Source organism: Sapajus apella, unplaced genomic scaffold, assembly GCF_009761245.1.
Source record: "Sapajus apella isolate SASKATOON/1434 unplaced genomic scaffold, GSC_monkey_1.0 scaffold8, whole genome shotgun sequence".
Classification (NCBI taxonomy): domain Eukaryota; kingdom Metazoa; phylum Chordata; class Mammalia; order Primates; family Cebidae; genus Sapajus; species Sapajus apella.
Window position 1 is genome coordinate 17,926,882 of NW_022436948.1, and position 25,237 is coordinate 17,952,118.

Sequence of the window (25,237 nt, forward strand, 5' to 3'; positions counted from 1 at the left end):
GTCCTCACACAGTCTTTCTTTCTTGCACACCAACCTAGGGTGTCCCTCTGTGTGCCCAAATCTTCTTATAAAGACTTCTTCAATAAAATACTGGCAAACTGAATCCAACAGCACGTAAAAAAACTTATCCATCATGATCAAGTTGGCTTCATCCCAGGGATGCAAGGCTGGTTCAACAACCACAAATCTATAAATATAATCCATCACATAAACAGAACCAAAGACAAAAACCACATGATTATCTCAATAGATTCAGAGAAGGCCTTTGACAAAATTCAACAGCCCTTTACGCTAAAAACTCTTAATAAACTATGTGTTGATGGATTGAATCTTAAAATAATAAGGGCTATTTATGACAAACCCACAGCCAATATCACACTGAATGGGTAAAATTTGGAAGCATTCTCTTTGAAAATTGGAAAAAGACAAAGACGCCTTCTCTCACCACTCCTATTCAACACAGAATTGGAAGTTCCGGCTAGGGCCAACAGGCAAGAGAAAAAAAATAAAGTGTATTTGAATAGAAAGAGAGAGGACATGAAATTGTCCCTGTTTGTAGATGACATGATTGTATATTTAGAAAACCCCATCATCTCAGCTCAAAATCTCCTCAAGCTGATAAGCAACTTCAGCAAAAATTTTATAGTAAATAAAATATTTTAAAAAGTCTTGGCTAAAAATGCCTCTGTGTCCAGCAATTGACATATATTAAATGCCTATCAGGCCAGGCATGGTGGCTCATGCCTGTAATCCTAGCACTTTTGGAGGCCGAGGTGGATGGATCATTTGAGCTCAGGAGCTCAAGACCACCCTGGCCAACATGGTGAAACCCCGTCTCTACTAAAAATACAAAAAATTAGCCAAGCATGGTGGCGTGTGCCTGTAATCACAGCTACTTGGGAGGTGGAGGCACGAAAATTGCTTGAACCTGGAAGGCAGAGGTTGCAGAGACCCAATTTCTTGCCACTGCACTCCAGCCTGGGCAACAGAGCAAGACTTTGTCAAAATAAAATAAAATAAAAGCCTATCAGATGTCTACTTTTAAACAAAGATTATTCCAAATAAAATGTGCTGCATTAATTTCTTGCACTTGTTCTTCCTTTTACATCCACATTTGCATGCAAGAGATATCCATTTACCCACAAGTCTACACCATAGATATGTTTCCTAAATTCATGAATTCAATTCCCGTCTTCTCCCCATTCTTCTGAGTTATCTCTTTCTAGCTGCCTTAATTTTATTGCAGTCTCATAAATACTATTTAATTTGTGACACTCATTGCTGCATCCTGAAATACTGCAAAAGCCATTTGCCTGGCTGCTTGGCCTCACCAGCTCTCATACCCCATGTCCAATCCATCATCTACGTTATTTTCAAAGTAAAGAGTAATATTTCTGTAATTACAATCATGTTACTTAGAGACTTGAAGTGCATCTATTTTCTTCAACGTTTTTTAAGTTAATGTGGTGATATTTACCACAAATGTTGTCATGATCTGAATTTTTACAGCCTCTCATCATTTATTTACCACTCCACTACTGTCCCCCTCCATTAACCAAACCATCCATGGTCCCCATGTGTTTCATGTCTTTGTGCCTTAACAGCTACTGTGCCTTGAAAATGAAATGCCTAGACTTTTACCATCTTGGACTTTCTTCTGGGCCTTCAAAATTCATATTATACATTTCTTCGCCGAGGAAAGTTTTTCTGCCTGCCAAGTCTGACTTAGAAGTCTCTCTTCTGTCTTCTACAATGACCTCTGTATCTTTCTGTTATAGTGCTTATTATACTTAATTACGGCATTGATCTAGAAGGATATCTTCTCCTAGAGGAAAAGATATTTCATATTTTATTTATTTATTTTATTGATTAATTATTTCTTTTTAATATTTCTGATAGTTAGAATAATAATTAGAAATAATTAAAATCTTCTGAAGTAGAGAGATGATAGATGCCTGATGATAATTATTCAGCAGTAGTAAGAAAGAAGAATGGAAACAGCAAAAGATTACAGACAGGAAATCTTTTAAGGAGGTAGTGCAATAACTCAGAGAAAAGTCAAATAAGTTGAGCAAGATCAGCCATTCTGACCTCAGAAGATCTGTCAGTGAAAGTGTGTGTGTGTGTGTACCTATGTGTTAAAATATCAAATAAGATAATGAATGGGGGGGGTGCTTTTCAATAGTTCAATAACAACCACATACTCATTTCTATTTTATTGCTGACACTGTTTTAAGCTGTACTGATAGAAACTATGTCACACAGAATTATTGCAACCTAGGAAAGATCGACTGTGAACATTCACAATAAAAGTCTGTCCTATGTAGAATATAAGTGGATGTGCCTTTTGTGTATATCTTTTACATACTTTCATATACTTACCAATTACTAGCTAATAAATCAACCATTTATAAACATAAACACATATACAGGGCTATTTTGGGTCCATTTTCTGACCCCTTTTTTGGAATGTCAGATAAAATTGGAAAAGTCCATGTGAACCAGAGTTTAGAGAGCCTTCTTTGGTCACATTATTACAGAGGACGGCATTCAACATAATCCTCTCACAATCTGCTTCCCCTTTCAGCAGACTTCTAATATTACATTCAGGAATTTATTACCTAATTTTAGTCATTTAGATTAGAAATATATGTTTCAAGCAGGGAATTTTCTCTAGGAGATACATGAATAAATATCTATATATACTTAACATTTTTTTACACACTTATTAGATGCAAAGAATAATGCTAAACTCTTTGAAATATGTATCTTCTTTAAAGTTCAAAATAACCCTTGTGATGTAGATATTGTTATCCCACCATAGAAATGAGAAAGCTGAGACACTGGCCCTATGGGCTGTAAATGAGTTTTAAGCACTGGAGCTAGTATTTGAACTCAGTCCCTGATTATTGATGATAGACTATCGTGCTTGGGCATAATACTTTCCCTAAATAAGTTCTCTTTATTTCTACAAATGATGATGCTTTAAAACTTGTTTTAACTACTTGTATGTTTCTGTAGAGCCTTTGGACGTGAATATAAAGTTACTCTGTAAATAATTGTCCCCATACACTATTCTACTCCCTCCTAAACATCAGTTACTAAATGTCAGCTTCACTAGCAATTATCCCCTTTCCCTTGAAACTCTGTTCATTATAGCTCAGATGGAAAGTGAAATGGAAACAAAGAAACTTCTCTTCATATATACTTGAAAGAAAATCAATGTCACCTATTTTTAAATTTGGACCATACTAGATAAATTTTATTAAAGAAAATAAAAAAGTGAGGTCAGCGTAGCTCAGTGGCTCATGTCTGTAATCCTATGGCTATGGGAAGCTGAGGCAGGAGGATCACTTTGGGCCAGGAGTTCAAGACCAGCCTGGGAAACATAGTGAGACCCAGTTTCTAAAAATTAAAAAAAAAAAAAAAATAACAAATGTGGTGACTCCTGCCAATAGTCCCAACTACTCAGGAAGCTGAGGTAGGAGGATCACTTGGGCCCAGGGGTTTTATGCTGCCATAAGCCATTATTTTGCCACTGTACCCCAGCCTGGGTGATTTAAATTCTCTTTTTAATATTTTCCCTGGCAAGAAAAATAATAGTCACAAAAAACAGAAACAAAGTATTTATTTATGCTACAATATGCATAAACCTTAAAATACATTTTCTTAGATACCAAAAAAAAAATCAGACTCCAAAAGCTATATATGTCATGACTCCAGTTGCATAAGACACTGGAAAAAGCAAAACTATATGGACAAAACAACAGATCTTTCATTGCAGGATTTGGGAAAGATGGGGAAGGTTTGACAATAAAAAGTTACCACAATAATATTTTGGGAGTGATAGGGCCCTTCTGTGTGGAATTATTGTGGTGGATACATGGCTGTATGCATTTGTCAAAACAAATCAGACTATACACCAAAAAAAATAATTATCACTGCATGTGAATGTTGAAAACACACCAGTCAGTATATGGGGAAAGATGGAATGTAGATTGCAATAAATGGATGTAAATGTCTTACAAATGAATCACATACCCACACACAAGGAGATGAGGAAGAAGGGAGCTGTTCTTGGAAACTTTGAAAAACATTATTTTTACTGAATATTGCATGGCTAAAGACACACTGTACACAAACACTATATTCTAGTTGGTAGTGACTTACCAATTCTTAAATTATTTTATTTGTATACTAAGGTTGAAAAGATAAATAAATATATTGTTGATAATGAAAGTCAGATTTCCCAAGAAGTTATAAATAAGAAAAGAAGGAAAGAGAGAATGATGCCCATGGTGCTGAAATGAATTGTATGTGTATTAACAGATAGAAAGGTGTGAATTCATGTATTAATGAACATACATTTCCTGTCTCTATCCACTGAGAATTACTAAAAGCACTGACATTACAGTCAGTGAGCACATTTAACATCCAGCTCTTGGTTTCTAAATATTATTTTGCAATAAAAAGAATCAGAACTTCTTGGAAATATGGAACATCTCAGAGATTGGGCAGGGAAAATACAAAGTAACCCTGGAGTATTTTGTGGCTACTTGAAGTACTTTCTTACTTGAAGTTAAGAAGCGCTCAAAGCAAACAAATAAACCCAGAAAATGATGAGAGGATGTGGAAAGGGTATAAGAACCTAAATGAAAGCACCAACTTCATAGAACTCTGTTGCTCTAACTGAACAATGTGAGTATGACAATTAAATATAGTCCGAAGAATGACACCTGTGGTGCTTAAATGAATTTGTGTGTGTCTGTGTGTGCATGCACATGCATTCACATGTGTATGACAGATAGGTGTGAATGCATGTAGTAATACACATACACATATTTCCTGTCTCTATCCACCAAGAACTATTAAAAACAGTGAAACTCCTCTAGCAATGAGCACACTTGACACCCAGTTCTTGGTTTTTAAACAACAGTCTTCAATAATAACACAATCACACATGATTCCATGTTGATGTTAGAAAAAAACAGAATGTGTAAATAATAACAGAGAGGGAACATCTCTTCCTTACAAAAGAATCCTAACTAATAAATGTAGAAGAAATGGGGTAAATAGAGAATTACTACTAGAACATCACAGTTGCAGACAAGATCCGCTCGTGGATACCGAAATTAGTGGGTAAAAGTTTAAGTGGAAACAAGATACTTATAAACTCAAAGAATCTCCCCACTATACCCAAATATTTCATAAGTATAAAGGGAAACATAGTGATTTTAGTTGTAGAACCCAAGTGCTATCATTTTAACTAATTAATCAAAGTTAACATTATCAGTAATACACATCAATATCATGTATCTACTGATATGAAGTAGAGAGAATGGAACGTTGCCTTGGTTGGGAATGGAACCCTTCCCAATAATTCACAACCTCAGTATAATCATGAGGAAAAACCAGGCAGATGCACATAAACAGATATTTTATAAAATAACTAACAACCATAATCAAAAGTGTTGAGGTCATAGAAGACAAGCAAAGACAGAGAGATTGCTGCAGATAGAAAGATCATAGCATACACGACAAATAGATACATGGGACACTAGATGGGAGCTAGGAAGGCAAAAAGAGCATGACTGGAAAAACTAGTGAAACCCCTACCCCACCAAAAAGAGTCAATAGAGTTATTTTCTTTAGCAGCTATTTTACAACTCTGTAAAACGTTAACACAAAGAGAATCTGGGTGACAGTTATGTTGGATTTCTTTGCACTGGTTTTGTAACTCTTCTATAAATCTAAAGTTCTCTCAAAATAAAAAGTTAAAATATTTTAAGTCTAAATTACCGTATTTGAATTCTTTTTTAAAGAAACTAGATATTATAAAAATCTATATAATAATGTGAAGCTTAGTAGAATTTTTGATGACTGTACTAAGCATGAACTGGGCTCCTAAACAAGCTGTTAAAATATTTTTTAAAAGCTTTCTTTTCAATGTCTATGTTAAAAACAGCAAAATAACAATAAGGTACAAAAGAGTACTAGCAATTAGAAAAATATTGTTACTAATATATTAATTATAAAAATTATACTCAAAATTTGTCTTTTTAATTGTTTTTTTTTTACTTAGAAACCAGCAATATTTAAGTCAAATCACAGTAGAGAACCCTAGGGTGGGAGAAATAGTTCATTTTAAAGGATCTAATTTTTTTTTAAAGTACCTATAATTTACACCTGGTTTTGTTCTAAGACTGAAGGCATTTGAGCTCATTGTAATTGTTGGAATGGAAGTCTTCTCATATCTGTATGATGTAAAATAGAAAATGTTTTTTAGAAACAGTAGCACACTGTTGCAGACATATTTAACAAAGCTCCATGAAAGTGTGTTTTATTAGGGTATCACTCTATTAAAAGTGGTGTTTTAGGTTTACCCAGATCACTATTAAATTACATCATGGAGAAAACAATTAAAACTGAAACTTTCATTTCAGCTACTCAGAATATTTGCCTATAGCAAATTAACTGCTCAAGGAAAGATAATGATAGAAGGATATAATGATAGAAAGCTGCCAAGTGTCAGAATAGAATGGAATATAGCAATGATTTTTAACTTTTGAATGGGTCAAAATCCACTGAAGCCTCTGATGAAGAATATAGATTTTCTAACCCCTATCTCTTACCCTAACCCAACATATGCAAGCCTAGTATGGTTTGGCTGTGTTGCCACCCAAATCTCAACTTGAATTGCAGCTCCCATAATTCCCACATGTTATGGGACGGACCTAGTGGGAGGTAACTGAATCATGGGGGTGGATCTTTCCTGTGCAATTCTCATGACAGTGAATAAGTCTCAGGAGATCTGATGGTTTTATAAAGGAACGTTCCCCTGCACATGCGCTCTTGCCTGCCACCACGTAAGATGTCCCTTTTCTCTTTCTTCTCCTTTCACCATGATTATGAGGCCTCCCCCACCATTTGAAATTGTGAGTCCATTAAACCTCTTTCCTTTATAAATTACCCAGTCTTGGGTATGTCTTTATTAGCAGCATGAGACTATACTAATGTGCGGCTCAGGAGATGACAGGACGACGTGGGAAAGCCTGCAAATTCCTAGAGACTTGTTGAATGGCTTTGACCAAATGCTGCTCATCTCAGATGACATGAGTAACTTGTTGGGAACTGGAATAAAGGTGACTCTTGCTATGTTTTAGCAAAGAAACTGGTGGAATTTTGCCCCTGCCCTAGAGATTCATGGAACTTTGAACTTGAGAGAGATGATTTAGGACATCTGGTGGAAAAATTTTCTAAGCAGCAAAGCAGTCAAGATATGCCTTGGACATGTACCCCCAAACCTAAAACACAATAAAATATATATGTATTTAAAAAAAAAAAAGATGTGCCTTGGGTGCTGTGAAAAGCATTCAATTTTATGTATTCTCAAAGATATAGTTTGCAATTGGAACTTATGTTTAAAAGGGAAGCAGAGTATAAAAATTAAGAAAATGTGCAGCCTGATACTGTGATAGAAAAATAAATTTAAAAAAAAATCTTCTGAGGAGAAGTTCAAGCTGGCTGCAGAAATTTGCCTAAGTAATGAAAAGCCAAATGTTAATCACCAAGACAATCGGGAAAATGTCTCCAAGGAATGTCAGAGACCCTCCAAGCAGCCTCTCCCATCACAGCACTGAAGGATTAAGAGAAAAAAATGGGTCTGGCCCACAGGCCCCCTGCTGTGTGCAGCTTAGGAGCATGATGTCCTGTGTCCTAGCCACTCCAGCTGTGGCTATAAGGAGCCAAGGTACAGATCAGGCCATGGCTTCAGAGGGTGCAAGTCCCAAGCTTTGCAGCTTCCATGTGGTGTTGAGCCTGTGGGTACACAAAAGTCAAGAACTGAGGTTTGGGAACCTCCACCTAGATTTCAGAGCATATGTAAAAACACCTGGATGTTTAGGCAAAAGTTTGCTGCAGGGAAGGAGCCCTTATGGAGAACCTCTGCTAGGGCAGTGTAGAAGGGAAGTGTGGAGCTGGAGCTACTACACAGAGTCCCTGCTGGACCTCTGCCTAGTGGAGCTATGAGAAGAGGGCCACCATCCCCCAGACCCAAGAATGGTAGATTCACCAACAGATTGTACCTTGTACCTAGAAGAGCCACAGGCACTCAAAGACAGTCCATGAAAGCAACCTGAAGGGAAGCTGTGCCCTGCAAAGGTAAAGCAAGGCTGTACCCTGCCCAAGACCGTGGGAGCCAACCTCTTGCATCAGGGTGACCTGGATGTGAGGCATGGAGTCAAAGGAGATCATTTTGGAACTTTAGGGTTTAATTACTGCCTTATTAAATTTCAGGCATGCATAAGCCTTATAGGCCCTTTGTTTTGGCCAGTTTCTCCCATGTGAAACAGATACACTTACCAAATGGCTGTATTCCCATTTTCTCTGGAAGATAACTAATTTGCTTTTGATTTTATGGGCTTATAGGTGAAAGGAACTTGCCTTGCGACTGAAGAGACTTTAGACTGTGGACTTCTGAGTTAATGCTGAAACGAGTTAACACTTTGGGGGGACTGTTGAAAAGACGTGATTGGTTTTGAAATGCGAGGACATAAGATTTGGTAGGGGCCGTAGGCAGAATGATACAGTTTGGCTCTGTCCCCACTGAAATCACATCTTGAATTGTAGCTCCCATAATTCCCACATGTCATGGTAGGGTCCTAGTGGGAGATAATCAAATCATGGAGGAAGGTCTTTCCTATGCTATTCTCAAGAGTGATTATGTCTCAGGAGATCTGATGGTTTTATACAGGAAAGTTCCCCTGAACACACTCTCTTGCCTGCTGCCATGTAAGACATCCCTTGCTCTTCCTTCATCTTCTGTCATGATTGGGAAGCCTCTCCAGCCATGTGGAAATGTGAGTCCATTAAATCTCTTTCCTTTATAAATTATCCAGTCTCAGTTAAGTCTTTATTAGTAGTAGCATGAGAACAGACTACTACAAAGCCTGTTCTATCAAGATTTGCAGGCATTCAGAAAAGATTCATAACATTCATAAAAGACGATACTCATCCTTGGAATTAGGCTGAAAAATTGCTAGTATAAAGAAAGTTAATATGGCTTTAAAATATTACAACAGCACTTTGTAAACAGTTTAGAATTTATGGCAAATTTTTGCACCAAATTTTAGTCTAAAGCGTTGATTTAGCTGATTGGGCTGGAAAGATAAAAGCTTTATCTTCATAAATTTTTCATTTCCAAACTGGTGCTTGACCATCTCCAAGAGAATAGAATAGCTTTTTTGGATGAAGATGCATGTATTTTCCCCCATTGGCCCTCTATTTAAGTCCCTGAGAGTTTTGGTGTATTCCTATAACCTATTCATGAACACTGCGAGTGTTCTAGCACTCCAAATTTGAGAACAAGAGTAATAGTTATACTGTGGGTTCTGCAAGTTTCTTTACTTTATCTTTACAACATTTAAAGAAAAACATTTTTCTCACTGACATCTAATATTACTGAGATGATAAAAAGACAAAGCATTGCTTTAGTGCAAAGGCCTATTTTTTATTTGGCGATATTTAATTTTATCATAGTAACCATGCTCATTGACACTAGATTATATAAAATACATTTTTTATATGTTAAGTCTGCACTCAATTGCAAGATGAGGCATAAAGCCAAGGTTTTTAGTAATGAAACTACACTGTTGACATTTGACTGTACAGTATACACAGTTAAGGCAAGTTACACATTTGGCAAATATTCTAAGATCCAAATATAGCAGGCACTTCAGAATAATTTGGCTTACGATCAGGTTTACTTTAGATTAGGGACATGGCAAGAGTTCTTTGTTTTACTTTATACTCTAAGGAAGGCAGCTGATAAATATGTTATATATTTATCATAGAAGCCAAAGGAGATTTTTACTATGAATATCAAAAACAAATTAGGCTAGAAAAACAAATATTTTTCTTTCCCTTTACTATTATTAATCAAGCACATTCTCCTTACTATCAAGCCCTTAAAGTATGTGACAACATTGCTATTTTAAAATGTTATGTATTTGTTAGATCCTGTACCCTAGTGATGAATAATGCAATATTTACCAATGAATAGAAACTACATTTTTAATTAAAATATATTGTATTAAACTGAGAAACAAATTGCAAAATCTACAAAAAGGATCCTCCTACAGTTAATTAAATAATATAAATGGGCTATATAAATACCAAAATGAATAAACTTTTAATGTAAGACTTATTTATATTTATATTTAAACAGATCATAAATAAGAATAAAGTTAACTTAATGTTTTAAATCCAGCACATTTATGTATACTTAACTAGGAATATATAATGTAATACTTTAGGTTTTATTTTTAAATCAATAAAGACCGTATCTTGAGCCGTTTGAAGGTTTCATCTAAGTAAAAACCAGACATCCTTTTGTCCCTCTTTTTTTTCAGAAACAAAAAACCCTTTTACTTATTCTCCCATTGACTTGATGTAATAAACTCAATAGTGTAGACTGATCCATCTCTAATCTTGAATTCTAAAAATTATTAACTAAAACTACATGTCTTTAATTTTTAAATAACATGGCATGTTGGATCCACTGGTAACTTACTGTAGTTGGAATACATATTTTCAGATAAAACACTGGATGACAGTTTTCACCATGGAGCATGTCTTTTAGTAGGTATATGAAGCCAAGTATGAAGTAACTTGTCCATGGTTGGAGGTTGATCAAAACGATTTTAGAATCTAGGTTTTTTTAAATAGGACAGTAGTATAACTACCACAGTAATGGATGAGGGAAGTCAAATTCCTTTAATAAGCATAAGTACCGTTATTATTAAATATGAATCAATCAGGAGATGAATGACATCATTGTCCATTGCTCTAGTATACAACTTTCAAATATATTTCCCAAATATATTGGAGAAATGAAATTATTTGAAGAGAAAAAGACAAGTTTTTTAGTCCAATGAACAATTTATCCTTTCAAACAATTGAAAAATATAATAATTGCTATGATTTTTCAAAGTGAACCAAAAATTTTAATGAAGTAGACTATTATATATTTTTGGTTATCAAAGTCATCTGAAAAATTTACGATTCATGAGCAAGAAAATATGGTTAATTAACAAATAATAAATTTATTCATTATTTGATATTAATGCGAAACATCAGTAAATAATAGGCTACTGGATGTTGATCACTGGCAATTTGCCTGTTTTATAATATAGTGCATGCTTCATGGAGTGAGTGGTGGAAAGATTTGTATTGCATTGCATGTTCTTTTTTACGATGAAGAAACACCACAAAGAGGCTGTAAAGACTACAACAGGGTTGTTCCAAATTGAACAAGTTAGAAAGAAAAACAAATTGGCAGTCAAAGGGTGAGGGAAGTGATAGGTCAAAAACAATGCCAGATGTCCTGATGGGGATTATTTTCTCCACATGAATTCGAAAGTGGGCACCCTGCAAATACCCTGGAATAAAAACGAACCAGGGCAGAGTTGATAACAACATATAAACATTTCAGCTCATCAATTTGAACAGCCACTGTAAATGAGTGGGATTAAGTTGTTATACAGTCCTAATCAAAACATAATTTGCTTTGCTCTCGTCGTTTGGTTAATATGCATTTCTTCCACTTAGAGGTCATGGCAGCTTTCATGACAACACCAGAGGCTTCTCTCAGACACAGCCAATAATTGAAAGGGCAAGATCTTCTGAATGGGTAGCAAAGTTCAGAGAATATCTCCAATAAACCTCAGCAGTGAAAATAATTTCCCTAGTCATTTTATATTTGACCAGAGGGATAAAATTCAGAAATAGGATTTAGTAATTCAAAATCTATTATGAAAGTGAATGGACTCCTAATTAAAATAATTATCTTGTAATTATTTCAAATGCTTTTCAGTGAACATGTCACACTCAGAAACCAGAAGAAAATCTGATTTTATGCACAAACCTAGTTGCGTCATTCAATGCATTTGGTCCTGGTAATCACAATGCCAGTCCATGAACTCCTCCTTCAACCATGTCCTCTCCTCCTAGCCTTCTCTCCTCTCTTTGCCTTCTTCTTTCCTCTGGGAATAGCTTTCAACCTTATGATCTCAACCTCGTCCACTTGCTTATTTAATCATAATGATCCTAAAATCCACATTTGCAATAAAATGAGATACTGAAAAATTTCTCATTTTTCACTATCGCAGAGCACACTTGAAAGACAGGAAATCCCTTTAAGATAGCTCTATTAAACGTGCATCAGAAAGACTCCAAACCATCAATCCTATAAGACTAAAAAGATGCCATATGAAAGAAAATATCAATCCTCTGACATATGCTGACTGCTGAAGTCAAATATCCCACACATTCACCTATGACACCAATCAATTTTAAGATGAGCTTAAATGATTTGTCTATCTTAACCCAATTAAAGATTTAATCCCTTAATAGAAATATGGAATTTGAGATAGGAAACCAGGCAGAATAGATAATTTATTAAATGTATTAGAAGTCGAAAAATAAACTAGGAATCACACAACTATGTGTTATCTTTCATTCTGATTATGACTATAGAAAATGAAATGCATATTTTATTATTTATATATATATATCAAGTCTGATATTGTTTATTCAAAATAAACAGATTAACATGTTATTATGTTTTAAATCTCTCAAAAGTATTTGGAGTTAAAATTATTCTGGGTTTTGAAATTTCTGAACTGAATTAAATGCTTTCAAAACTTGTTTTATTTTTCTTCCTTTCATTAACATAAGTGTTATGTCAAACCTCTTTTATCTGTCCTTGTATAACAAGAACTCAGAAAGGTCCCTGGCTTTGGGTCACTTGCAGTTGCACATATCAGTTAATTTTTGATAATTACTATTACTCTTCAGGGGTTTAAATTCCCTGTTTAACCCAAAAACTCAAGCTTATATTTAATGTAAGGCTTCTTCTCTCCCTTTCAGTTGAGGTCATAGCTAGGGAGCCCATCTAAGAGGACTGGTTAAAACCCCAGGTTTTGCTTGTGTCGTGGTTTTGTTTTATTTACCACTTCTCTTCTTCTTTTGTTATAGCAGATACTCCTTAATTGAGAGAAAAAGAATGCTTAGAGATGGCAAAATTCTTTATATCTAGGTAGGGTTTTTTGCAGATCTGCCTTCCTTGTCAATATCTCTGAGTGTGACAAGCATCTAAATAGTTTCTTTTCCAAGGGCTGTGTCAATGGAGACTTTGGAATCTCCCCTGTTAGATGCATGCAAATGCCCAACCAGATCTGATAATTACACACTGTAATTCCCCAAGGTTAACTCTCTGGTAGCCTCTTATAAGCTACTTTTATCTCCTGCCTTCTGGAAATATCCCTCCAGATGCAGGTAGCTCAGGAAGCTAGCTCTCCAGGTTGGGACCACATCGAGACAGCACATTCCAGTTATGTTCCATGGCATTTACTTGGCTCAGAGGAAATATATGCATTCATGTCAAAGCATAATCGCTTCATAGCTTATGAGATTGTCACTGAACAAGTTGAAAGAATGCCCTGTGGAGTTGTACAGCTGGGTGGCTCTGCTGGCCATAACAAATGCTGAAAATGCCAGCAACCTCCTTCCATTTCAGGAAGCTCCAGAAAATCTCCCATTTTGACCCTAGAGAGAACTAAGAAAAAATAGTTATGGTTCATGCATAATCTAGACTTTCTTTTCTATGCAATTAGGGAATGTGGTCTGCTGTTTTTTAATGAAGTTAATGAAGGTTGGCTATAGTTTAGCAAGTTGTGCATGCCAGCGTCTAACTGCACATCTCTTTCTAATACTGGTGTGGTTCTCCAATATTCATACTGTTTGGAACTGCAGTCAAAACATTGAGAAAAAATAGTAAATGCCCCATTCAGCATCCATTTACTTTAATAAGTAAATGTCATTTTGGTGCAGTTATGTTTTACAGCATGTGTTGTGTGTTGTTTAAATACACTTTACGGTTTCAAGGCTAATGCTGCGAATATCTCTCGATTAATTATGTTTGATTCAGGTTTCAAGCTAATGCTCTTTATCAGATTTAGACAGTTTTCTTTATTCCTACATTGCATTTGTCTAAGTTATAAGTTGTTCTTTTTTAAAAAAACCTTCCTCTACATCTATAGACATGGCCATCTGGATTTCATCCATCAAGTCCATTGGTATGGAGAATAGCATTTGTTCATGATACATATTTTCAATCACTTAAGAGTGCTGTCAGCTGCAATTAAACAGAAAATAAAACTAAAAATGACTGAAGTATTTTTTTTTCTTCAAGTGAGAGTAAGTTGAGAGATGGCAGTAGATGAAACAGATCATTTCTTAAACATGGGATAAAGGATCTTTGGTCATCTTTTTACTATGCCATTTTTAACTTATTTTAATGATTTCACCCTCATGCTTTTATCTAAGTGTTTGAAGGTAGCTACGAGAGCTTTGGAGAACACGTCATTATTCAGACAAAGAAGAGACAAGGAAGAGTGGTCCCAGAAAGTCTATTTGATTTCATTGAAAGAGAACAACCTTTCCAGGCAAATGCTCAACCAGATTTGATAACATCTCATTGGCCACAAATAAGTTCAAATGGCATGCTTGCAAAAGAAGATGAGAAAGGGAAATAAAAAAAGGAATTGCTTACTAAATAAATAGCTTTCATTGGCAAGTAGAAAGTGGGGCGTAAATATTAGGTAGGCATGCCTAAAACTTGTCTAGAAAATCATCCTTAAACTTCTGGGTTATGATGAATTTTATGGCAATATTCTTCTAATTTGCTATGTAAGATATTTAAAATATTTTTAAATGAATCTGCACTCTGTTACCCACACTGTGGTCTCAGTAGATAATATGGGGGATACTGAAGCACCTCTTATGTCTTATTTCTTCTCCCTCGGCTGTTATGTAATTTTCTCTGATATGTTAAAGTAATGGGTGATACTACAAAAAGAAATTTCAATTACATACGAGTTTGGGATGCATGTATGATTTTACAACATCAAATTGGAGTAGGGGAAGCTTTTTGTATACTTGCTGGAGAGGAGGAATATGTATAGTTTATAATCATTTGACTCCAAAACTTTTGTTAAAACCAATTTTAATTTTATTGTGGGGTTAACATTTTTTTTAGTTTATTGCACTTAAGCTTATTTCAAAAGTTTCCAAGATGGGTTGTAGAGTTAACTTTTACTGTTAAACAGATGTTGATTCCAATTACTCTGTTCATAAGAATTTTATCAACTTTCTTCTTGCATTTCAGTTAAACACATCTGAGTTTCTGTATGTATAAAATATCTGTTGGAGAACTAATATGCCCTAAATTATAGTGAAAACTTGTTTATTATGAAATTATATGTAAGTTTTTAAGCAAGAAATAAAAACATGGAGTGCACATTCCAGCACCCCACTTCTCATATCTCAGTACCGCCTCATCATGGGCAAAACATGAATGTGATCATGGTTATTGGAGGTGTGTCAGATGGAGGGGGCTATTTAAGTGAATGTGTGGGATATTTCGTTGATGAGGACAAATGGGTCAACTTGCCACATATTCATAATCACCTCGATGGACATGCTGTTGCAGTAACAGAATCCTACGTGTATGTTGCGGGATCAATGGAGCCAGGGTTTGCTAAAACTGTAGAAAAGTATAACCTGAATTTGAATACTTGGGAGCATGTTTGTAGTCTGATGACAAGAAAGCATTCTTTGGGCTAACAGAAGTCAAAGGGAAGCTCTATAGCATTGGAGGACATGGCAACTTTAGTCCTAGTTTTAAAGATGTGACTGTTTATAATCCTGAGCTTGATAAATGGCACAACTTGGAATCGGCACCAAAGATTCTTTGAGATGTCAAAGCACTAGGCATTGAAGACCGGTTTATGCACATTGCTGCCCGCACTCCTGTGAACCGGGATGCTGAAGATGGACTAAAGGCTGTAATTACTGCTATGATACAGAGACTTGACAGTGGCAAGATATGCAATCTTTGCCACTTATTGACAATTACTGCTTTTTCTAAATGTCTGTGGTCAATTCAAACTTTTATCAGACAGCATCATGTTGTCCCAATTGTTATTATTTAGAAAACGAAGAGGCAGTAAGAAAAATTGCCAGCGAAGTGTCTGATGAGATCCTTGAAAGCTTGCCTCCGGAAGTCCTAAGCATCGAAGGAGCAGCCATTTGCTATTACAAAGATGATGTCCTCATTACTGGAGGTTGGAAAAACAGTGATGATATTGATAAACAGTATCGGAAAGAAGCCTACCGATACTGTGCGGAGAGGAAGAGGTGGACGCTTCTTCCTCCTTTGCCACAACCTCGTTGTAGAGCCACTGCTTGTCCCTTGAGGATCCCATATCGGTACTTGCACGGCACACAGAGATATCCTGTGCCTCCAAACCCAATGTGGCAGAAGGACCGCCTCAGACAGATGCAGGAGATACATCCTCGCGCCCTAAGCACGCCGCGAGTGCCAAGCCCTCAGATTGAATGCTAGGCCCTCTCAAGCGTACAACTTAAAACTGTTATACTCGTTTCGTGAAGCTGAAGCTATCCAGGCTGTTACTTGAAAAAGTATGTCGATAACTTATTATCTACATGAACTGGTTATTACCCCATATAAAGAAAATACAGTTAAAAAGTAAAGAATGGGAAACTCAGTTTAATACATGGTCATTTTGTTAGCTTGCAGTCTTTGTCTTTGGTTTGTTTGTGCTAGCTAAATAAGATCTTATTAAAGACAAATGGGAAAATCATATTTTTTGAGGGGAGGGTCCTCTAAGTTTTTTTTTTTTTTTTTTTTTTAACAGTCTGGTCCCTAGACGGGGGCCTCTCCCCAACCCCTCCCCAGTCTGGCTACAGCTCAGATGGTCGCTCAATTTTGAGCAGCTCCACCTCGAACACCAGGGTTGCACCGCCTGGAATCTTTGGGGGAGCTCCCCGCTCTCCATACCCCAGCTCGGATGGGATCACTAGTTTGCGCTTTCCCCCTCACACATCCCCAGCAGCCCCTCCCAGCCCTTGATGACCTGGCCTGTGCCAAGGCAGAAGACAAAGGGCTGGCTCAGGGGCAGGCTCCCTGTCAAACTCCGTCCCATCTTCCAGGTTTCCCATGTAGTGCATGTGCAGGACATCCCCTTTACGAGATTTAATGGGACAGTGATCCACCCGCTTCTTGACCCCGATCTGCAGCTTCCTTTTGACCTCAGCCCGCGTGGCTGTGGCCACGGCGCTCAGACAGATGGACAGTGCTGTCAGCACCTGGGCCCAGCTCAGCCTCCTGTCTCTGGCACAGACCCCGACCGACCTACGGCTGAAGCCCCGCCCCCAGTGCCTGCGCTCCTCCCCCTCTGCTTCGGACCCCGCTCTATGGGACATACACATACACACGCCACATTTCTTTATTCCATCATCGGCTGATGGACACAAGTTAATTCGGTACTCTTGCACCTGTAAATTGTGCCCTGATAAACATATGTATCTTTTTGATATAATTACTTCTTTTCCTTTGATTAAATACCCAGTAATGGGATTGCTGGATCAAATGTTAGATCTACTTTTAGTTCTTTGAGAAGCCTCCATACTGTATTCCATAGAAGCTGTAATTCCCATCGGCAGTGCATAAAGCATTCCCTTTCATGTCAGAAACAATATGTATTACCTTTTGACTTTTTAATAATGGCTGAGATAAAGAACAATCTCATTGTGTTATTAATGTACATTTCTCTGATGATTAGTGATATTAAGCATTTTTTCCTGTTTCTTGGCCATTTGTATATCCTTTGTTTGAGAAATACCTTTTTATATTGTTTGTTCACTTTTTAATGGGATTATTTGTTTTCTTCTGGCTGATTTGTTTTTCATTGTAGATTCTAGAGCTAAATCCCTTTGCCAAATGTATGGCTTGCAAATATTTTCTCCCATTCTGTAAGTTGTTTACTTTGTTGATTATTTATTTTGTTGTGCAGAATCTTTTTAGTTTAGTTAGGTCCCATTTATTTGTGGTTGTTTTCATTGTATTTGCTTTTGGGATCTTAGTCGTACATTTTTGCCAAGCCCAATATACAGAAGAGTTTTTCTTACGGTTTTTTTCTAGAATTTTTGTGGTTTCAGGTCTTGGGTTTAAGTCTTAAATTCATCCTGAGTTAATTTCTATATACAGTGAGAGATAAGAATCCAGTTTTATTCTTCTGCATGTGACTATCCAATTTTTACAGCACTTAATTGAATAGGGTGTCCTTTCGCCAGTGTATGTTTTTGTCTTCTTTGTTGAAGATTTTGTCTTCTTTGGTTGTAGGTATTTGGCTTTATTTCTGGGTTCTCTATCCTGTTCCTTTCCGTTAGTCTATATGTCTATATTTACACCATTAGCATGCTGTTTTGGTTACTAGGGCCTAGTAGTATAATTTAAAATTGGGTAATGTGATCCCTCCAGATTTTTTTTTTTCTTGCTTAGGATTGCTTTTGTTATTTGGGCTCTTTTCAATTCCATATAAATTTCAGGATTGTCTTTTTAATTTTGTGGAAAAGTAACATTGGTATTTCGAAAGGAATTGTATTGAATCTTTAGCTTACTTTGGGCAGTATGGTCATTTTTACAATATTTACCCCTACAATCAAGGGCGTGGGATGGTTTTCCATTTGTATGTGTCATCTATAATTTAATTTATCAGTATTTTGTCATTCTCCTTATAGAAATCATTCACCTCTTTGGTTAAGTATATTCCTAGGTATTTGATTTTGTTTGTAAATATTTTAAATGGGATTGAGCTCTCAATTTAACTATGGTTGGTTATTTTTGCTGCATAGCAGTGCTACTGATCTATGTACATTGATTTTTTTTAACTTGAGATTTTACTGAATTTATTTATCAAATTTTGGAGTCTTTTGGAGAATCTTTAGGATTTTCTAGGTATATGATTATAGCATCCACAAACAGAGATTATTTGACTCATCTTCTCCAATTTGTATGTGCATTATTTATTTATTATGCCAGATTGTTCCGCCTAGGACTTCCAGTACAATGTTAAATAGAAATGGTGAATATGGACATCCTTGTCTTGTTCTAGTTTTTAGCAGGCATGTTTTCAACTTTACCCTTCAATATAATGTTGGCTGTGGATTTGTCATTGATGGCTCTTTTTATTTTGAGGTATGTTTCTTCTATTCCTACTCTGTTGAGGTTTGTACAATAAGGGAATAGGATGCCGGATTTTATCAAATGATTTTCCTGTGTCTATTGAGATAATCGCTTTTTTGTGTTTAATTCTATTTATGTGGTGAATCACTTGTATTGACTTGTGTATATTAACCATGCCAAATATGAAACTCACTTAGTGATAATGAATTATCTGTTTGATGTACAGTTGGGTTTGGTTTACTAGTATTTTGTTGAGTATTTTTGCCTCTGTGGTCATTAAGGATATTGGTCTGTAGTTTCTTGATGATGATGTTGTTGCTGTTATCTCCTTTCCTGCTTTGGTATCAGTGTGATAGTGGCTTCATATAATGGGTTAATGAGAATTCCCTCCTTCCCAATCACTTGAAATAGTTTTGGTATAATTGATACCAATTCTTCTGTGAGTGTTGGGCTCAATTCAACTTGAATCTCTCTGGTTCTGGACTTCATTTTTTGGGGAGACTTTTTATTATTGACTAAATCTCACTGCTTGTTATTGGTCTGTTCAAGATTTCTATCTCTTCCTGATCCAAGTTTAGGGGGTTGTATGTTTCCAGGAACGTATCCATTTTCTCTACATTTTCTAGTTTGTGTGCATAGAGGTGTTCACTGTAGTCTCAGTTGGGCGAGGTGGCTCACATCTGTAATCCCAGCACTTTGGGAGGCCAAAGCAGGAGAATCACTTGAGCCCAGGAGTTCGACACAGGCCTAGACAACATAGGGAGACTCCATTTTTATCAAAAACAAAAAAATTAAAAAATTAGCCAGATGTGGTGGTACATGTCTCTAGTCCCAGCTAACTCGGGATGGCGAGGTGGGAGGGTTGCTTGAGTCCAGGAGGTCGAGGCTGCAATGCGCTGTGATTGCATCACTGCATTCCAGCCTGAGCAACAGAGTAAGAGACTACTAAAGAAAATAGTAGTCTCAAATAGTCTTTTATATTTTATGATATCAGTTGTAAGTCTGCATTTTCATTTCTGTTTGAGATTTGAATCTTCTGTCTTCTTTTTCTGGTAAATTCAGCTAATGATCTATTATTTTATTTTTAACTTTTCAAATAACCAACTTTTCATTTCATTAATCCTTTGTATTGCTTTTTGGGTTTTAGTTTCATTTAATTTTGCTCAGGTCTTTGTTGTTTATTTTCATATGCTTGTTTTGAGGTTGCATAGTTATTGTTTCTCTGGTTCCTTGAGATGTGACATTAGGTTGCCAATTTGTGATCTGTCATTTTGATGTAGACGTTGAACACTATAAACTTTCCTTTTATCACTGCTTTTGCTGTATCCCAGAAGTTTTGACAACTTTTGTCACTGTAACTCATTTTGAAACATTTTTTAGTTTCTGTCTTGATTTCATTGTTGACTAAGAGATCATTCAGGAGCAGATTGCTAATTTCCATGCATTTGTATAGTTTTGAGGGTTCCTCTTGAAATTGATTTCTGGTTTTATTCTGCTGTGGTCTGAGAAGACAGTTTATATGATTTTGATTTATTTAAATTTATTGAGACTTGTTCTGTGGCCTATCATATGGTCTACCTTGGAAAATGTCCCATGTGCTGATGAAAAGAATGCATATTCTTGTTTAGGAGTAGAAAGTTCTATAAATGTCTGTTACATCCATTTGTTCTAGAATTTAGTTTAAGTCTAGTGTTTCTTTGTTGATTCTTTCCTCAATAATCTGTTTAGTGCAGTCAGTAGAGTGTTGAAATTCCCTACTATTATTGTGTTGCTGTTTCTTTTTCTAGGTCTGTTAGTATTTGTTTTAGGAATTTGGGAGCTCTGGAATTAGGTGCACATGTGTTTAGGATTGTTATATTTTCTGGTTGAATTGTTCTCCTTAGCATTATATAATTACCTGCTTTTTCTTTTTTCCTGTTGCTCCTGTATGGTGTGTTTTATCTGATATAAGGATAGCTATCCCTGCTCATTTTTTTGTTTCCATTTGCATGAAATACTTTTTCCACCTATTTATCTTGAGTCTGTAAGAATCATTATGAGTTAGGCATGTCTCTTGAAGATAGAAGACATTGGCTTATGTTTTTTAATCCATTTTGCCAATCTATATCTATTAAGTGGGACACTTAGACTATTTACATTCAATTTAATATTGATATGTGAGATACTGTTTGTGTCATCACTTTGTGTGTTACCTAGCTGCTTTGTTTTCTTCATTGTGTTACTATTTTATAAGCCCTGTGAGTTTTATACTTTCAATTGTTTCTGTACTTAAGAATATCAACCTTTTGTTTAGCTGTTTAGAACTCTTTGTAGTATTTCTTATATGATTGGTCTCTTGGGGACACACTCCATCAGGACTTACTTGTCTGAGAAATACTTTATTTCTCCCTTAATAATGAAACTTAGTTTTCCTGGATACAAATTCTTGGCTGAGAGGTATTTTGTCCTATCTAAAGACAGGACCTCAATCTATTCCGGCTTGTACAGTTTCTACTGAGAAGTCTACTGTTAGTCTGATTGGTTTTCCTTTGTAAGGCATCTGATGCTTTTTCTCACTGCTCTTAAAATTCTTTATTTCACATCAACTGTAGATAGCCCAATGACTATATGCCTTGATGATGTCTTTCTTTTACAATAAATCTCCCAGGAGTTCTTTAGACTTCTTATATTTGGATGTCTAAACTTCTACCAAGACTAGGGAAGTTTTCCTTATTTATTCCTTCAATTACATTTTCTAAAACTTTTTGCTGTTTCTTCACCTTAAGGAAACCTGTGGTTCTTATATTTGGATGCTTTACATAATCTTATATATTTTTTAGACACTTTATTAATTTCTTTTCATTCTTTTTCTCATTTTTGTCTGGCTGGGCTAATTCAAAACTTTGTCTTCAAGCTCTGAAATACTTTCTTCTTTTTGCTCTAATCTATTGTTAAAAATTTCCACTGAAGGTTGTAATTTTCTAAATATGCTTTTTATTTCCAGAAGTTCTTTTTGGTTTTCCTTAAAATATCTACATCTTTATAAAATTTTTCATTAATACCCTGAATTGCTTTATTTGAAATCATTATGTTGGTTTTCAACTTTTTAATGGACCTCACTGAGCAATTTAATAATCAACATTTTGAATTCTTTTTCTGGCATTTCAAAAATTTCATTTTGGTTTGGATTCACTGCTGGAACATTAGTGTGATATTTTGGGTATGTTATAGAAGCCTTTTTAAATATTGCCTGAATTACTTTTTTCTGGTTCCTTCTCACTTGGGTACACTATTTCTTCTTCTTTTTCTGAATTTATTTTTGATTTGACTGAGTTATTCTAAACTTTTTCCTCTTAAAGATGTGACTTTAATGTGTATAGTTTATGGTCACCTAGCTTTGACTATGGATGCTTTCAGTGGCCAAGGCTCTGTATCAGTTTCTTGCTTATAGAGAATATTTGTTTGATGGCTTTTTTAGATGTTGGTTGTAGCAGTGTGCTGGATATATGAGTAAGTTCCCTGCCTCCCATGAGGCCGAAATGGTGGAGATCCCATGAAGCATATCTTGTTTCCTAGTGGCATGCACACTTTTATTTCTTTCTCAGTATTTTTTTCACTGGATTAAGTAGTCCTGCCTTCAGGCCAGTAGCAGGTGCCCACGGATAAAAACTGGCCTCAGTTAATGCCAGTGTTTATACCAGGAAAGCAATCTACCTCCCTGTTATGCTCCTGTCTTGGTCTTCTGGCTATTCAGATCAGAAAGGTACTTCTTTTCATCTGTTGGAATGACTTTTAGGTAGATAAACATCTCTTTATCTCAAATAAATACTTAGGAACATTTACTTTTAATCCAAACAATTATTTGCTATTTTATTTTGAATTGTTATTCTTAACAATTTATTTGCTACAGAGGAAAATGCTAAAATTTTCGCCTACCTGATCAATTTTAATGCATCATTTATTAAAATAAAACTCTTTTAATAAGTTTTTATGTTGGTGAGAATCAATTTTATGGCCACTTACTCTATTTCAATATCAGTCTATGATTCAGTGAAACAGTTTTCATTGTTGTAACTTTAAAATATGCTTTTATATTTAGTCTTGCCATTCAAATAATATTTATTATGTAAAATCATACTATAGCAACTATTAAGTTTTACTTACTTAAAAATAATTATCAAGTTATTCATCTTTTAATTATTTCATATGAGCTTCATATTTTTAAATAATTTAATTTTGAATTACATTGTCTATTTTGGACAGTGTTTTTTTAATGTGAAATCTTCCAGCTCAAAAACACAGTAGTTCTCTTAATATTTCCAACTTTCCACTTGTCTGACTAGCTTCTTCTCTTCCTTCTTTCCTTCCTTTCTTCTTCTCTTTCTCATTTCTTTCTGTTAATTTTCAGGCTAAAATTATTGGTTTATTTTGCTTTTAATAATCATCATGTATTTTTTCTTGATCAATGATGTTTTGTTTGTACATGAATGGATTTTTTTCTACTGTTTACTGTCCACCAACTTCTTTTATTGAGATTCCAGCTCATCTCCAGATGTTTTCTTGGCAAATGTTTAACATGGGCAAACTAAATAAGCCATCACAATGCATTCCTTTATTACTAAAAACATACTTTGGATGACTCCCTCAAGGGAAAAAATATTGCCAAAATAAATTCTAATAATAGTTAAAATCTATAAGTTATTACCATTTACCAGGCCCTACACTTATTGCTCTACATATATTAACTCATTTGTTCTTTATACTCATAAAGTTTACTGCTATTGGCACATTTTACAGAGAAAATGAGGTACACAAAAGTTAATTATCTTTCTATAGTTCATATAGCTGTTAAGTGGTATGGATGGGATTCAAACCTAGTTACACTTGTGAAGTTTATGTGTTCCTCATCAGTCTACTACATGTTTATTCTGTGCTTTAAAATGTTCAAAGAACACACGGATTGTGTAGTCCTAAAAAATAGAAACTAATAAATTCAGGCATGGTAGACAACATGCCTGAAGTAATATAGTGTTTTCCTGAAGAAGAGATAATTGATAGCAAAAGGATAAATAAGGTAGTTATTAAACATTTTAGAATTGGAAAAAACTCAGGATGGTAGCAAAAACAGATCAGATAGATACGGGGGAAGTATTGCAGTGAGAAGGTAGATGTCTACTTCAACACATGTCAGCTTTGAGATAAGATAGAAGGATCTTGATGAGGTCATAGGTTAACTATTTATGAAAAAGACGGAGATATAGGCGTAATTTCTATAACAGGAATAGTTAAAATTATAAAAACACATCAGTTCTTCACACAAAAAATAGAAATGTAAAATCAGGAAATTCAATAGTGTAATTTACACCACAGCAGTGGCTTTCACATCTTTTTTTTTTTTTTTTTTTTTTTTTTTTTTTAAGATAGAGTCTTACTCTGTCGACAGGCTGGAGTGCAGTAGCAGGATCTCCACTCATGGCAGCCTCCCCGCCTCCCAGGTTCAAGCTATTCTCCTGCCTCAGCCTCCTAAGTAGCTTGGACTACAGGCGCGTGCCACCACGCCTGGCTAATTTTTTGTATTTTTAGTAAAGACAGGGTTTCATTATGTTGGCCAGGCTGGTCACCAACTCCGGACCTTGTGATCTGCCTGTCTCAGCCTTCCAAAGTGCTGGGATTACAGAAGTGAGAGGCTGTGCCTGGCTCTTTCACATAGTTTAGATGTGAAAAGGATCTACTGTAAGAAATTTATTTTATATCCTGACTGATTTTTTCTCATTTCTTCTTTTTTCTTTAGTACAAATTATACTTCAAATAATCTCCAAATTTTGGACTTGGCCTGTTTTGTAGTGACTGTTAACTTCCTCAACGAATATGTTTGCATCATGCCCAAGGAATGCAGATACCATATGGAGCTGAACTATATTTTAGCCCCAGATTCTTCTCTTCAGTTAGTGATTAAATAATAACCTACTGAAAACAACACAACTTCATGAAAGTGGCTTGTGAAAGGGGCTTCATCCTCTAGCTATTTACAAGTTGAAAAGGAGGGCCAGATCTTATTGGATGTCATGAAAATTTTCTGTGATCAGTCTCTGCATTTGTAAAGGATGCTAATTTTTTCATGAATTATTATGAAATTACCTTTCTATAGGA

General features: G+C 35.5%; 2 pseudogenes; one reads left to right on the forward strand and one right to left on the reverse strand.

Annotated features, from left to right (window-relative positions):
* Window positions 1-11,253: 11,253 nt before the first annotated feature.
* On the forward strand, window positions 11,254-16,465 carry LOC116550626 (annotated as a pseudogene).
* Window positions 16,466-16,772: 307 nt separating this feature from the next.
* On the reverse strand, window positions 16,773-17,346 carry LOC116550627 (annotated as a pseudogene).
* Window positions 17,347-25,237: the final 7,891 nt, after the last annotated feature.